The sequence below is a fragment of the Anser anser genome, assembly GCF_964211835.1.
Source record: "Anser anser genome assembly, chromosome: 3".
In the NCBI taxonomy this organism is placed as follows: Eukaryota; Metazoa; Chordata; class Aves; order Anseriformes; family Anatidae; genus Anser; species Anser anser.
In genome coordinates this window covers 93720257-93735670 of record NC_139722.1, presented here as the reverse complement: position 1 = coordinate 93735670, position 15414 = coordinate 93720257, and the positions used below count along the sequence as shown (strand labels likewise).

At 37.9% G+C, this 15414-nt stretch overlaps 1 protein-coding gene and 1 long non-coding RNA gene across 5 annotated transcripts in view; one reads left to right on the top strand and one right to left on the bottom strand.

The window, feature by feature from the left end:
• The window catches only part of PRKCE (protein kinase C epsilon), a 292845-nt gene that overhangs the window by 68442 nt on the left and 208989 nt on the right, over positions 1-15414 (top strand). The gene's annotated exons all lie outside the window — the stretch shown is intronic.
• LOC310897948 overlaps positions 1-15414 on the bottom strand; it is a 79224-nt gene that overhangs the window by 46140 nt on the left and 17670 nt on the right. The window contains exon 1 of the long non-coding RNA XR_014582815.1: positions 1-15414. This exon is cut by the window's left edge and continues 34409 nt beyond it; it is cut by the window's right edge and continues 17670 nt beyond it. This is a non-coding gene — a long non-coding RNA (uncharacterized lncRNA).

Here is a 15414-nt window from a genome sequence, read left to right as displayed (position 1 = left end):
TATATTAGAGAAGAAATTTCACTGCTCCTGTTTTAACTAACCAGACGTTTTGAAGACAGTCATACAGTATGTCCAGTACTGCTGAAAGGTATTTATTCTAAAATTGACTGTTACGTTCTCAAGTTTCAATAACTATGGAGTATTTTAGCTTTTGAAGATGAAAGTATACCTCATCTGTGGCCAAGTAGCATTTGAAAAAAGGTAATAGTACACCTGCAAATGTAATGGATCAAAACTGTATTGAAACACTAGAGCTTGTTCTGTGTCAAGTTAGAAAACCTGTTCTTGCAGCTTATCCATATTGGATCCACTGGTTCTTTGTAGATCTTTAGGTTTTAGTCATTCAGATGTGAAAAGAAATTTTCTAAGCAAAAATAGACATTAAAATTCCTACTCTAGATAAGCCTTGTGAAGATAGATTTTTCTGCTCAGAATGATGTTTCTGAAACGTTGCCAAGGTTTCTAAACCATCTTCTCTTCATCTTTTGGTGTCTCTCCTCTTAAAAATGTTTTGCATGCTAAAATTGTGTATTTAATAGTAGTTGTCTGGCAGGATATGCAACCAAGAGAAAGAGGACAAAGCTGATAAGGAATGTGAAGATAAATTTACCAGCAGCCAATGATCTTTGTTAAAGTAAATAATTTTGTTAAGGACATAAAAGATTACGGGAATTAATTGTCAAGTGCTGCTGCATTAATATGATGGAAAAGAGGACTGACAAAAATACTTGCAATTTTCAGATTTTGCATAATTTGGGAAATAAAGATCAAAGTATTTTGAATTTTTCAACATTACTCTTTATTAATATTATCCGATTTCCCTCTGCTACTACATGTGGAAAAATATTTTGGAAAGAATAGTACATGGTTGTGTTTCCATAAATGTACTTAATGTGTTTTCATTTGCTTTGCTATACTTTTCTTTGTTAGCATCATTTACAAGTGGTGGTTTTTTGTTTGTTTGTTTGTTTTTTGTAGTAGTAGATCTATGTGAAAGAGAAGTTAGTCAACTGGCTTGATAAAAGGAGTGGTTCTTCAGTCCCTATTTCAAATCCTTCTGGATTCCTAAGGAGTACCCCCCACACACACCCCCCCCAAGTGGCAAACACAGATATGTGTCAGCAAGAACAATTGCTATCTGCCTTCTAGCTATTCTTTATCAAAGAGGACATGGGTAGCCTGAAGTTATTGCCATCATTATGCTGTAGCCTGGAAAAAAAACATTATTTAGAGAGAACAAAGTTTAGCTCAGGCCAGCTGTCCAAGTATTCCTCTTAATTTTCCTGCAGGCTTTCGAATCTATTCTAAACCCCATGCTTTAGAGCTACCCTCACATGAGCTAGATTTTTTTAAGAGTTTGTATATACAACAAAATATGGTTGAATTTATTGCAAGGAAGAGATGTGGCAAGGATAGTAAGGTGTTTTTCCTTTTTATAACCTCCTTCTCAGGGTGAATGTTCTGTCATCACGAGCGAGGTAACATCTGTAACTCGAATATCCCATTTCCTCTTATCTTGTTGTAAAAACTGAGATGAGGGGCATTTTTTCTGTTTTTTGTTTTTCTGTTTTTTGCTTTTTTTTTTCCCCCAAAAAAGGACCATTATTTGATTCTAGAGGAAAATAAGACTGTATATGTAATTTTAATTACTATATAGTACAGCTTGAGAAACCAAGACCTTGATTTCTTGAGCATGTATTTTCCAGGTGTGGTAGTAATACAAAGATCTTCTCTTCCTTCCTCCCTCCCTCTTCCTTTCATTTTGAAATTCATTTTCACTAAGCACTGCTCCATAGCTCATTACTATCCATATAGAGTTATCCTCGTGCTACTTGTTGTATGTCTGCAAGGACACATATTAGATAGTTAAGACAGCAACTGAATGATCTGAATAATAATGTGTAATACAAGATCTAGAAATAAACCATATAAACAGGAAAAATTACTGCAGCTTTGCAATGGCTAATTATATTGCACTTCATGTATTTTATGGTGCATCCTATTTGATATCTAATTATAAGTACATTTCCTATGCAGTCTTTTTAATTTCTCAAGACCTTATTCTGTCACCCATATTGTCACTGAGCAGATCCTTTAAACTGTACCTATAAGCTAGTTTCTGCTGCAGAGGAGAGCACTAATCAACTCTGTTAGGAATTAACAACTACGTTAGATATTACAGAATTTGGCCTTGTTGATATTCACAACCTTTTAAAAAAGTCTATCACCTTTTCTTGAGTGTGCTGATTCTGGTGTGTTCAATTTCAGAAGGAAATATGGAAAGCCCTGAATTAATTTTCACAGAATTCCTCTGGCTTGTGCTGTAGCATCTATACAAGTTCAGTAAGGCATCGGTATTGCTATTTCTGCATGTGTTACATTGTCCGTATATTTTCTATTGACAAGGTCCATCAGTTGAACACTTGAAGCTATCACCAGGGCTACATTCTACCTGTAAAGTAAGTGGATTTTCACAGCTAGACCTGAGTGTGAGAGATAAAAATCTAAAGTAAAGCATGTCCTGGTGTGTTGTCATCGTCTCTGTAAAAGAGCTAGAGAGCCTTGCCATGTGCCAAGGAGTGACTTCACTAAAACACCTGCGATGCAGAAATGGTACAACAGAGAACATTTCTCTTTGATTACAAGAGAGGAACTTTTAAACAGTGCTGAACTGTGCATCTTGGAGATAATTAGTAAACCACAGTGGGCTGTTTTTAGATTCTTGCCTGGAGATGGAATTGTAGTACAGCTACTGTAGCTACAATGAAAATCTACAGTATTGGCTTTTGATCCAGCCAGTTTTGTAGTCTGGAGGATTGGTGTTGAAACTGAGAGAACAGAATGAAAAATTACCTTGGATCAATGCTGAATTGATTTGAAAAATCAGCCAAACACATCATGTACCTTTAAATCTGTTACCTTAGCATCCATTTCTGTATTTCAATTTTTGTGCTTTTTGGTATAATATGGTGTATTTGAAGCTCCATCTGTATTAACTCAGACCTGTATTGCCAAGTTAGTCTGCTATCTACAATTTTGTGTGTTTCTGTTTTATTTATTTATTATTTATTTTTAATCCACTGAAATACAGTGGAAGGAAATTGGATAATGGGAAGCATTCTGTATATTAACGGTTTCATTGTAAGTGGATTCCACTATGACAGTAAACGCTGGAAATAGAAAGATTTGTATTCTATAGCTAAGCATACTATGTATAAATGCACTATTAAGAATTAATTTCAGAGGGGATATATTTTCTATATCTGTTACACATAATTGTCTTATGAAATAATGAAATCCTTTTCCTCTTCCATTTCCTCATCATGAAAAATGATGAGCTCCCCACTCCTCTTTCATTTATGAGCCCTACTAGGAAAAAAGGCTTCTTTGCTTCTCCCCCCCCCCCATTTTCCTGTTAACGAATATTAGCTTTTACTTTATATTTTCCAGAAACTTTCATCCTTTGTCTTGTTGCTTAAATTTAATTAACTCTGAGAAAAAAACCTGCCGTCTCCACTTCATATGTGTTCTGTAATCAATTCTAATTTCTGTTCCAATCTCTGAAACTTCCCCCAGTGGGAAGTCAGGGACCATACTTTGTAAGACATGAGGATAATGATTGCTGAGATATGCAAATTGAAGATTGGGTGTCATTTGCAAGCCAGGACTGGTGTTTTTTTTTGTTTGTTTGTTTGTTGTTGTTTTTTTTAATACTCCTTGTGTGCGTGCATTTATGGGTTTCCTTGCTATTTTGAGACTGGTTTCTGATTTTTTCTACGTTGCAACATCTAACAGTAAGTATTCTGAAGTAGTCTGTCCTTACGTACTTGAATTAATTTTAGTTGAACTTCAAAAGAAAGAGGGCGATGTTCTGTTCCTCATTGTTTTGTGTTTTATGTTGTGTTTTGAAAGTTGTGAAGTTGTGCTAGAGCTTTAAAGGTGGTCCTGAATTCCAACGGAATTGTCAAAGATAAGTATGCTTATCCATTTTCAGGGGTTTGTACTAGGTGAATTAACAGGCTGTCCTTTTCATCCTAATCTCTTCTGTTGTTTGCAGTAGAATTTAAGAGACTTGAACTGAAATAGTAGTGGTAAACTGAAATTTCTAAGATCTACTGATTTAGTTCTTTGGAAGTGGAATTTAAGCTGCTGAATGTTTGAGAAAAAGATCCGGAACTCCTGAAATGTGTTTGTTTGGTATTTCTCACTGTGTGGAATTGCTGCCCATATAAAGCTAAAAAATGAGCACCAGCAAAACTTTATTTATAAAAGATTATTTTTCAAGTACTTTCAAGATTACTTTCAAGTGCACACAATAATTCTGCATCAGTAATTATGTGCAGGTTTTAAAGCATGCTCGCGATGGAAGTGCTGGCTGATTACAGCGCTGTGTAGCGTGGCATTTTGTATCAAACGGAACGCATTTCAGAATCAGACCCACATAATCCTTTGGATATCCACCAGGCTTTAGACAGTGCTGCTGCCTATGGTTGTTTTGGAGAAAATTCTCCAAATGCTCGCTCTCTGACTTGGCTCTTCTGTTCCTCACTGAAAAAGATGAAAATGCCTGCCATCTGTTTTCCCCTTCCGTCCACTCCGACACATTGTTTAAGGTTGTTTCTGGAGCTATTTCAGGGAGTCTGTACATACGGCTTTCTATTAGATGGAATCAATAATTGCTCTAGCAATAGCTGAATCCTTTTACCATCTCAGATGATTCTGGGAAATTTACGTTATCAAAAAGTCTGGTTCTTTTCCGTGGGATTATTGATATGTTTGTCATGGTGTCGTGAACAGCATATCCACAGTCTTGTTTCCAGAAAGCATTTATAATGTTTTCTGTTACAGGGAGCGTAATGTACTTTGCAAATATACGTAGATAAAAAGAAAAATAGGTAGAAATGTATGGAAGCTTCAACCCCAATGAATTACTTGTTTCGGTGTTGTTTTCAGATGTCAGCATTCAGAGTGAGAGCTGAATTTACCAAAAAGAACGGGCTAGGATCCTGTAGGTTACAAGCTGGACAAGTACATTTTCCAAAGTTTTTGCTGGGGAAGTTCAGCTGTGTGGTGCAGGTAGACTTTGCCCACTGAGCAAACAAAATTGAGACATTGACGGTGTACTTTCTTCTCTACTGTTGCCTGCCCCCATACCCCCCTTCTCCATTCCCCCAGTGCTTCCTGCACATGGTGTCTACCTGCAGCAGATCCTGTCTGGAAACCCTCACGTAGGGTGCAGCTGCTGCAGCTCCACGGCAGCAAATGTGATTACCTCACCGTAGAATGCCTTTTAGGGAGCAGTGTTATTGATTTCTGAATAATGGCCCTTTTATCTTTCACTTATTTTTCAGCTTTCAGCGACTGGCTTTTTCTTATTATTGCTCCCATGGACCTATTTCAAAACCAGAGCAATGTTTGTAGTTCAGCAGAAATAAATGGCAGGCAGCATCCTCTGTCTCTTCTATGAATAATGAATCAGCCAGGGAAGGACTTGGTCTGTAAAATCAGTAACTGTATTGATGGGAAGGACAGGAAGGAATTAAACACTTATAACTCTATGTAAACCTTCTTAATTGTGACAAACATCATTTTGTTGTTGTTTTTAAAGTATTTGAAGGCAGATTTTTGCACTGGAAAAAAAAGTGTAGGGTTTTTTAATTAGGCATTGATTAAATTTGCAGAAGTTAATTAACAGAGAAAAAACTTAAATGCATATATTCATCTTTCCTTGGCTTTTCTACACCTACCAGAACTAAGCTGGGAGAGCTATTGCAGCTGCTAGCATCAGAAGCTCCTCTGCCATTCACTCGCATGAGCACAGTCCCTTCCCACTGACAGCTAACTTAAATATTTTGCTCTAACTAGACTTCTAGGCTTCTCCGTAACCACCAGTAAGCAGCTTTCTTCTTCATTTCATCAGTCCCTCATTTGTATCTCCCCAAATGACTGTCGACCAAATACCCCTGAAGTTTTTCATCACAAAACGACCTTCTGACCTAAAGACCTTCTACTCTCTCCCAACTTTCAGTAGCCTACCTTTCTGCCTTTACATGATGCTATGGTTTATACAAGTTGTGTTAAGCTGCACTGTATGGACCCCAATAATCTGAAGACTAACCTTCACAACCATATATTATCTTAACTTCCCTGTGAGACTTCCAGTAGAAATGACAGGTTGTAAGGGTGACTTACAAGATACTGACATTTGCTATGTAGGATCTGAACTTGAACCATCAGTATTCCCCATGGGTACTCACCACCACAGTAGTGAGAACTGTTTTCTTAACAACAGATATGTTTGGAGGTTTTGAGTGGAATTCTACTCCCTGACAAACACCTGTCTGATGTAATCTTGTGTTGGACATACTGTGAAAGAAGGCTGGTAGAGTAGGGAACTTGTCAGATGTCACTCCTCTATATAAATGTACTGAAAGTAAAACTATTAGTCTGAATAGTTTTTCCCTTCCAGCTACAAAAAATGTACGGCGCTGGTAAACTGGAGGGATTATGTTGTGGGTGGAGGATGGAAAGACAGAGCTGTTGTATGCTAGTGCTGGAAGTGGAGACCATAACCTCACGTAAGCTGGTTATGACAGTAGAGTTAACCCTGTCTGATAGTGTGCGTGGCGGTTTACAGAGTTCATGCTGTGTTTCTGATAGACCTGGAGGGACAGCCTGTTAACCAAGGTGTGGTAGGTAGTGCTGCAAAAATTCTCTTGAGCTTTTGCTTATATTCAAAGCAGCAGCTGAAATCACATGAATAACACTGACATCTTGTGGGGTTAAAGTTAGGTCAGAATTTGACCTTATAAACTATTAATGCTTTTTCAACATTAGATCATTACAACATATGTAGTCAATGGTGAAGCAAGATGGACTTGAGTCATCGTGCACTTGAGATGGACTTGGGTGGGTGTGATTAGGAAAGATTTTACTTCTGATCCCATTGAGCAGCTTTATCATCCTGAGAATGTCCAACTGGGACATTTTTTCCTTTTGTAGAATTGAAAGAAATAGTACCTCATTGTGTGATTTCTAAGAGTAGCAATTGCTTGGGAAAAGTGATACATTAGTTTTTTATTTTTTAATTTTTTTTAAATTTAGTCTTTCTGTGCCTTGTGGCTGGATCAGTGTGGAGTGCTGCAGCATTGGTGATGGTACAGGTGCATGGCAAAAATCTTCTGTTAAAGATTTAGAGGTGCATACAGCACAAAAGAGAGAAATATGCAGGGATTGTATTATCACAGGGTACTTCAATCTTTTACAACACTTCTCCAAAGAAAAACTTACTTCTGTGTCATAGCAATTCATCCTGTTTTTATCACAAGGTTCTTCATGATAATTAGTAATGCAATTTTCCTGTCCTCTAAGAAGTGTTTATTGAAGTGAACTAGAAGATCTGTCTAAACTTGGAGGTTAAAAGTTCTACAGAGTCAAAATTCTTTAGAAACTTCTAACTGATTCTCATGTAGTGGGGGCAGCAGTTTAAAAAAGGCAATAAATAATTTTTTTTTATCAAACGTAAGCTGACTGCAATTTCAAGTCCTGAATGAAATGCAAAGCAGTTGAAAAGTGCACGGTAATTCTGAGCTGGTTACCTTCCACTGTAGCAGGTTTTATTTGTATTTTCATATTTGTGTTTCTGTAAATTTTCCTATATTTACTGTGATTAATCTAAGAATTATCCATTTAGTGTTAGTCCAATACTGAAAATTCAATTTGATATCACAAACACAAAAGGGGCCTGTAAACTTTCTTGTCTTTTGGGTAGTTCCCCAAGCAAGTCAGTTGTTCATATAAAAATAAAAGTAGATATTAAAGAAGGGTTTGAAGAATAACTTATTTCCATATGTAAAAAATAATAATAGTAATAACAAATAAAAAAAATTACAAAAATCAACCAACCAAACAACCAAAAATACAACAGGATGTCTTCTTTCCTGAGATGAATTAGTACTATAATAAATACAGATGAGATAATGCATTGATGTACACACTGCTGCTGACTGACACACGTACACACTCCTTTTGTACTTTGGATTGGTTTAGTGATATATTTTTTAGGATTTAAGTAGCTTCACATCAACTTTAGCAGAGCAGGAATAAGTACGCATTATTGAAATAGCCAGGCTTGCAGGAGTTAAGATGCGGTTTTAAAAGCTGCTTGTTCTTCTTCAGGCAGATCTTCAGTGAAATGAAAATTGGGATGAAAACGTTATTGCTACACAATAAGCCAGAGAATGTTTTATTGGAACAGCAAAGCTTAGAAGTATTGCAGTGGCTGTAAAGCATCAAATATACATAAATGCGTCAGTTGCTACAGATAAACGAAAGTACAGATATTTGCGTATGTCATGATTGATTTAGCACATGAAATTTTGAGGGAATGCAGAAAAAAGTACAGAGCATCAGATAATGTTACAGAAGTGTTAGCTAGTTTTAATTAGGGAGCATTCTTTATCTGTTCCAGCCTTGCTTGAGTGGCTGTTCAGGCTTTCAAGATTTTCCAGGCTTTTTTGTGGGGATTCTAATTTTGTTTTTCTGTCCTCGTTCCCTATGTTGCCGTTTCTTACTGGTGGTGGGGTGGATTGGCCCCATACAGTGCTGAGGAGGCGAGGAGTTAAGTCCTGTCCCAAACTGCCAGACACCCCACAGCTGCTGCCAGCAATCCAACAATACTGCTTAATAGAGCAGCGGGAGCTTCTTGGGGGGAGTGTTAACAAGGCTAATTGGCAACACGTACTTCATTCCCAGCAGCTGGAGGGCATAAAGGAAGAGCACGAGGGGTCTCACTGTGGAGTTGGTGCTGGGGGACAGGCAGGGAGCAGTACAAGCTAGGTTAAGTAGTTAGTGTCCTGCTTGCTGCACTGTCTCTGTCAGTATCTGCAGTGTGGCGAAGAGCTTTGTTGGCCAGAAGAATAAGGAAAATAGTTCAGCTGGAAGAGAGCTTCAAAGATCATCAAGTCCAACTGCCTGACTGCTTTGGCTAACCAAAAGTTAAAGGATATTAATGAGGGCATTATCCAAATGCTCCTTGAACACTGACAAGCATGGGTATCAACTCTAGGAAGTTTGTTCACGTTTGCCTGCCCTCACAGGGGGTTGGCCTCCCCTGTGTTTTGGAAGGAAGAAGTTATCCGTGAGGTGCAGGTCCCAGCTTGCCAGCTGCTTGGCCTGCCTGAGGAGCGGGATATGGACTGAGTGCTTGCTGGGGCTGAGGTGGGCCCTCAGGCATCTGATGGGGTACACCAAGGAAATCCCATGCCTGGGTCCTTAGGGGTGTAAGGGTGTCCTGTGCAGCCCTTGGCCTAGTCCCTTGCAGTGTGTTTAGCCCGTGCAGCTCTGGCTCTTCCCCTCGTAGTCGCAGCTCCATGACAGCAGCGGGCTTCCAGCCATGGTTGCACCAGGTGGCTGCGGGGGCTCTTGATCTCTTGTGTGGTGGGTGAGGGGATGTGGGTGGGATGGAGAGGTGCTGGTGCTCCCTGCATTGCACGGGGCTTGCACCTCCGCAACCAGTGCCAAATGTCACAGCGTTCCCATGTCTGGGCTCGGTTTTTGTGGTTCGGCCGTGCACCGCCTGACGTCACTGTTTAGCAGAACTGCAAAGGTGCCGGGCGGTGGGGAAGCCTTGAGACCAGGGGCACAAAGCACGTGCAGGGAGACACTGTCCCAGAAAGCTTGTTCTGAGGCAGAAGGAGGGAAAAGAAAGTTACTGCCACATCACCCAGAACTGCCTTCACAGATGAGTTTAATCTCCTCATGCATCCTCTGTGTCTGAGGTTGTCTGTCCTTCATCAGTCTAACTACAGCACCGTGTAGCAGCTAGGTATGCTGGGCATTTTGAGCCTTCACTAGTATTTAAAAAGAAAACACTTGTGTTTTTGGAGCTTTGTATTCCATGCATTTGTTCTTAAATGTGATTTTTGCTGTAGATATAATGGGAAGGATTAAATAAAATCATGGAAGAAAAATAGGGATTTTAAATTTAAACTCATTTTATTAAAGACGTGAAGCATTTAGTAAACCATTTATAAATCTTACGTTGTTTTGTATTTGTAGATTAGAGTTGTTTGTATAAACTAAGTTCTGGTTTATTTTTTTTACTTGCTTTGTGCAGGGTGAAGTATAGGAATTTAAAACTAAGAACTCTTTCAGTTGTTATTTTTTTTATTAAAAAGCAAAATTTTTCTGGCCTTGTTCCTGTCATGTTGCCATTTCACAGAGCCAATGGGTTTTTGGGTTGCAGTGTAGTGTAGCTGTAGTTTAAATTGTTCTGGTTAGGCTAATAGCACAAATGTTTAATAAATTGTTCCCAAACTGCTGTGGTAATGTGGCTGATAATCTTTCCAAATGTACGTTTACTTTAAATTCTAGCTTTTAAAGAAGATAGACAGTAATGTAGAATTATTGAGAAATTATCAGCTTACGAGATTTTAGAAAATGACAGGCATACAACTATGTGAACTTAACCAAAAATGTTGTAAATAATTATTTTTCACAGTAAGTGGAGATGGATAGCAAATTGACTTGTCATAGTTACCAGGGTGACGTAAAAGTGCAAATTACTGATGATTAAGTCCTGATAAGCTGCTCACGTTTCTTTTGGAATCACATGCTTCGTTCTGCACCATTTTGTACTTCTGTAACTTCGATTGTTGGAGAAGAAAGGAAATTAAATTCTAACTTTTCTTTTGACTGAAAACCAATACAGTGGCAATGGATCTAACTTCTGCTTGGAGAAAACAAGCTTGTTGTCTAATGCATGGAGGGACTATTAGTTGCAAATTAGATCATTCTTTTGACAATGGAATTGTAAATATTCTTTAGAATAGATTAATTCTCATCTTTTTCCTTAGCTTTCTATGTTCTTATTGGAAATTTGGGGAGAGAATTTTCTTCTTAATCCTCAGAACTGGTTTATCAAGGATATTTGAGGAAACAAGGTTTATAAAGATGTGTAAATCAAAGAATTATTTTGATATTTCAGAAGTATTAATTTTAATGTAATAAAATGTGCTTGTATGAAATGCAAGAGAATTATGAGTGGCCATCATAACCCTCATAGAAAATGCACTGCTACTCTGCAAAGAAGACAGAACAGATGTAACAGATGTGGCACCAGTCCAAGCACCTATATTTTTTTTGTTGTTTGGTGCTTGTACTTCTTTATTCAAAGAACTGATATTGTATAAATGACTTTTTTCTGTATGTTTTTTATTTGCTTGTTTTAAATTTTGCATGGTTTAAAAAATGAGCTAACTAAATGTGATTGTCTGCATTCCTGACCTTAACAATGCAGAAAGCCTTTCCACTGAGTTGAATGGCAGGGAAGGTCCACGCCTTTCCAGCTTGGACTTGAAAATCCTTTACTTCTCCCTTAATTGCCATACAAAATGGCCTACTTCTGCTCTCCTGGTCCTGCTGGAAAACAGCTTCCTCTCTGTTTAGGATGAATGGCTACACAGTCTGTCCATGAAAGAAGGACATACAGACACGTTCGGAATAACTTTGGGTGGAAATTTCACAAAATCCAAGATGACTTAAAATGTACATGTGTCACTGAAAGGCAAAGTGATACGAGCACCCATGTTGCTTCAGGGGAGTCACTGAATACACAAGCCTGTAGGTCGGCTTGGTTCTGGAGGGAGTTGTGCCTCCAAATCCACTGGGTGTTTCTGAATATCTCATTGTATAAATTAAGAAAATAGATGGGGAAAGCAGGTGGAAAGCTCTCTGGGGGATTTTGTTTTTAACTTCTTATAATGGTTTAATAGTTAGCAGTTAGAGCTAAGCAGGTGTTTTAAGAGCTCTTATTTAACAATTATCACTCATTTCCGGGCTTCCTGTTTGTTCAGGCTGCTGGAGAACATCACGACATCAGCCAACTGCTTTCAAAAACCTCTTTTAACTCTTTGCCCTCCAGTAAAACTGGGAAAACAGTACCTCAAGGATCCACATGGCTGAAAGGATGGAGGATATAGCACAAAGCTGTTGTGGTGCAAATGTTATGTCTGGAATGAAAACAAGGACCTTGAAATTCATTGGGCATAGCAGCACCATTGGGAAAACACTGTGCATCATTTGATCAGTAGCTTGGATCAGTTGTTGGAGAGGAGCTCAGAGAAGAATCAAGAGCTCATGGAGCTCTTGATTGGTTGGAATTTTTTCTTTTTTTTTCTCTTCCCTCAACACTTTGATTAATTACAATTAATTATTGGCCTGGGATATGACATTTGCATGAGGATTTATAAATATTATGGACTTCTAATTCAATGTAATTTAACCATCCTTTAAAAGCTGATATATGCTTCAAATATTATTTGTTCCAAGTCATCATGGTAGAGTGGGATATAGAAAAAAATACTAGAGAACCATGAAAGATTTCATTTTGTCTTTCATGTTCACCATTCTGTTGATAATATGAGAAGAAATTTTTGACCTATTCACAAGTGGTATTCCATAGATTAGCATAGAACTAAATTAACACTAAACAGAAATAGTGCAAGAAAAGTAGTACTAATTCTAGTACTAAAATCCCCTCCCCTCTTCCCTCCCTGACAAGCTTCAGTGTAAAAGTGGAATTTTAATCAAGATTATAAAAGTAAACCTCTGACAGTATTATGGATTTTGATATTTGGACACAATAAACCATAAGAGTATGAGGGTTTCTTTTAGTTACTACTATATCAAAGCTGTTTGTCAAATATCTCATGTCGTAGAGCTAGAATTAATATTTAATCATAAAATTAAATAGTTACTTTCTGGAAGGTATGTATAATTTGCATAGTGTATGTCTTTTTCAAGTAGGAAATCTTTAAGAAACTGTCTCAGTAGATTCAGAAATATTGCTGTAGTTATTTGAGGGAGAAAAGTGGAAACAACGCTTTTTAATTCTGCTATAAGTTGAAATGCCTCTGGAGGTTGCAGAGATTGATATGGAAGGACAGCCAGCTGGCTAGTAATGGCTCTTGAGTGCTGAGTCCTGGTGAGAGTAAGAAATCTTGGATATATACGTTTGTTCCTACATTCGTGTGCTGCTAATGATATTCATGCCAACTTCAGCTCAGTCCACACTAGCTTAAGCATGTACTTTTTCTAGTTTGCTTGAAATTACTTGTCACTGACCCCAGTGTAAGGGAATAGAGGCAGGCCAAACATAGCTCTGCTCTGGCACAGAGGCTCTTGGTGAATAAACTGCTCGTACCATCAGGAAAAAAAAAAAGCAATTGTTCTGAATGGGAGAGAGTCTCAATATGCTCTGCGTGCACGTGTGCATGTGTGTATGCATGCACACCACAGATGGTGTGCAGGATCTGTGAAGTTACAGAGAGATGCTTTCTTTCCATACCTTGTCATGCACGTGTGATGTCCCAGTGCTTCTGCTGTCATCTGGTACTTGATGCCATTCACTTCAGGAGCTTCTGATAGTTTAAAACTTTTGCTGGGTATAAAAATATAAATTTTCTTCTGCTGAAATAATAGCATTTCACTTTTACCATTTTAACTTACTTGAGCTAGTTTGCCTGATGATTAAGCAGTGCAAATGGATAAAACCACTTTACATTAATCATGTTAGTAACATTGATCTACACTCTAATACGCTATAAATTTGGTGATAGAAAATATGAAGAAAGCTGTATTTTGTAAACTGGTTCAGCCATCTTTCAGTTTCCTAGTTAAAGGTGTATATCATAATTTCTCCTGTTTGCTTTTAAGATAAAATACAACTGCTACAGATTTTCCCTTTCCAAATTTCCTGTTTGTTTTCTCATGCAGCGTCTAAAATTAAATCCCACTAATTCATTAGTGGGATTAAATAAATGCTTATACTGAAAACCTAGGGAGACAAAGCAACAGAAACCTGTGAATGGTGTCCAAGAAAAGGAACAAAACCAGATACACCAGTTCGCAGAACAGGCGGTGGGTGCTTTATCCTCTGGCTGCCAAATGGGCTACAAGTTCTCACGGGCACCCGTCAACATTACTACTGCAGAGATTATTTGTTACTCTTGTTGAGGGTCTTCCTTGTCTTGTAACACTTGACCTAGGCTACTCTACTGAGCTGAAATCACTGTTGGCAGAAGAGGTGGATGCTACATTGCAAGCATCTGATTCAGCTTGGAATGAGGTCAGTATTCCTGGCCCAGGTCCTCAGTGCTATTTTGGGTTGCTTTTTTGTTTTTCAAAGGTGTGTTGAGGGTGTGTAGGCACAATTCAAGGGGTTTTGAGCTCTTGATCCTCTAGGTACGTGTTGAAAATGTAACCTTGGTTAATTTCAAGTGAAAATTGTCCAAATGTAGATATGAATGACACTTCTAGTTTTCCTTTGTCAAAGCATAGCATGAATAGCATGTTAGAGCTTGTCTTCTAGTACTGTGGTCTTAATGAAGTTTGGTTCTTTCCTGCTTTTGCTGTGGGTGGTGTATCACTTGTGTTTTGCAGCTTTTGTCACTTGAAACAATCTTTCTCAGATGTTCTGCTTCACTGACTCTTTGTCTAGTGTCAAATCTCCTATGAAGATGTGTGTTCCAGGGGGAGAAGTATGATGGGAAGGAGGTTTCTGCTGCTTCCTAGAACTCTGTAACGTGTCTTTTTTTCACTCCTACATTGCTTTTCTTTTTACTGTAAACAACATAAATTTCTTTAAACTATTTGGGATTTGTTAGGATGGCTATCATGTAAAGAGATAATTTACTGTTATGTGCCATGGGCAAAAAATATCACAGACTCCAGTCACGTGTTTACTTTCAAAACAGCACTTAGTCTTTAATCAGCGAGTCTGTCATAAAGAGGCATTTCAATTTAAAAAAAAAAATCTTGGTTATATAGATAGCTATTTCTTCATGAAGAAATCAACTCGAGTTTCTTTATAGTCTACAACCTGTGCCTTTACTTTTTGGTGGTTTTGTTTGTTTGTTGTATTTTTTGTTTGTTTGTTTTGTCTTAACTGTCATGCTCATCCTGAGAACTGTAAGATTGAATCACAGAATTATTCTTTTGGTGTGAAAGCTACAGGACCTAATCCAGCATTTGAATTTGTGCTGGAGTTCAGATTAGGTAATTAAAACATGCTATAAGAACCGATGAGATCGCAGCATACCCAAATTAGTGTTGTTTCTCTTTGATATAAGGATTAGTTTCCAATTATTTTTATTCCTCATGGTAGTTTCAGAAGTAATTTTGTTCCTTCTCTCTGTTGTAAACAGCTTCTAACAATATCAAAGACAAAGCATGGTTTTAACGTTTGGGAGGTTTCCCTTTCATTTTTCTTCCTAACACATGCTCTGAATAGACAAGCAATTTTAAAACTTCATTTATGTGGCAACTAGTCATGGATATGTAAGTGATTGTGAGGTTCTGGAACAGTAACAGATGTTCTCCAAAGCAATAGGTAATTCACTGGCAATTTATCAA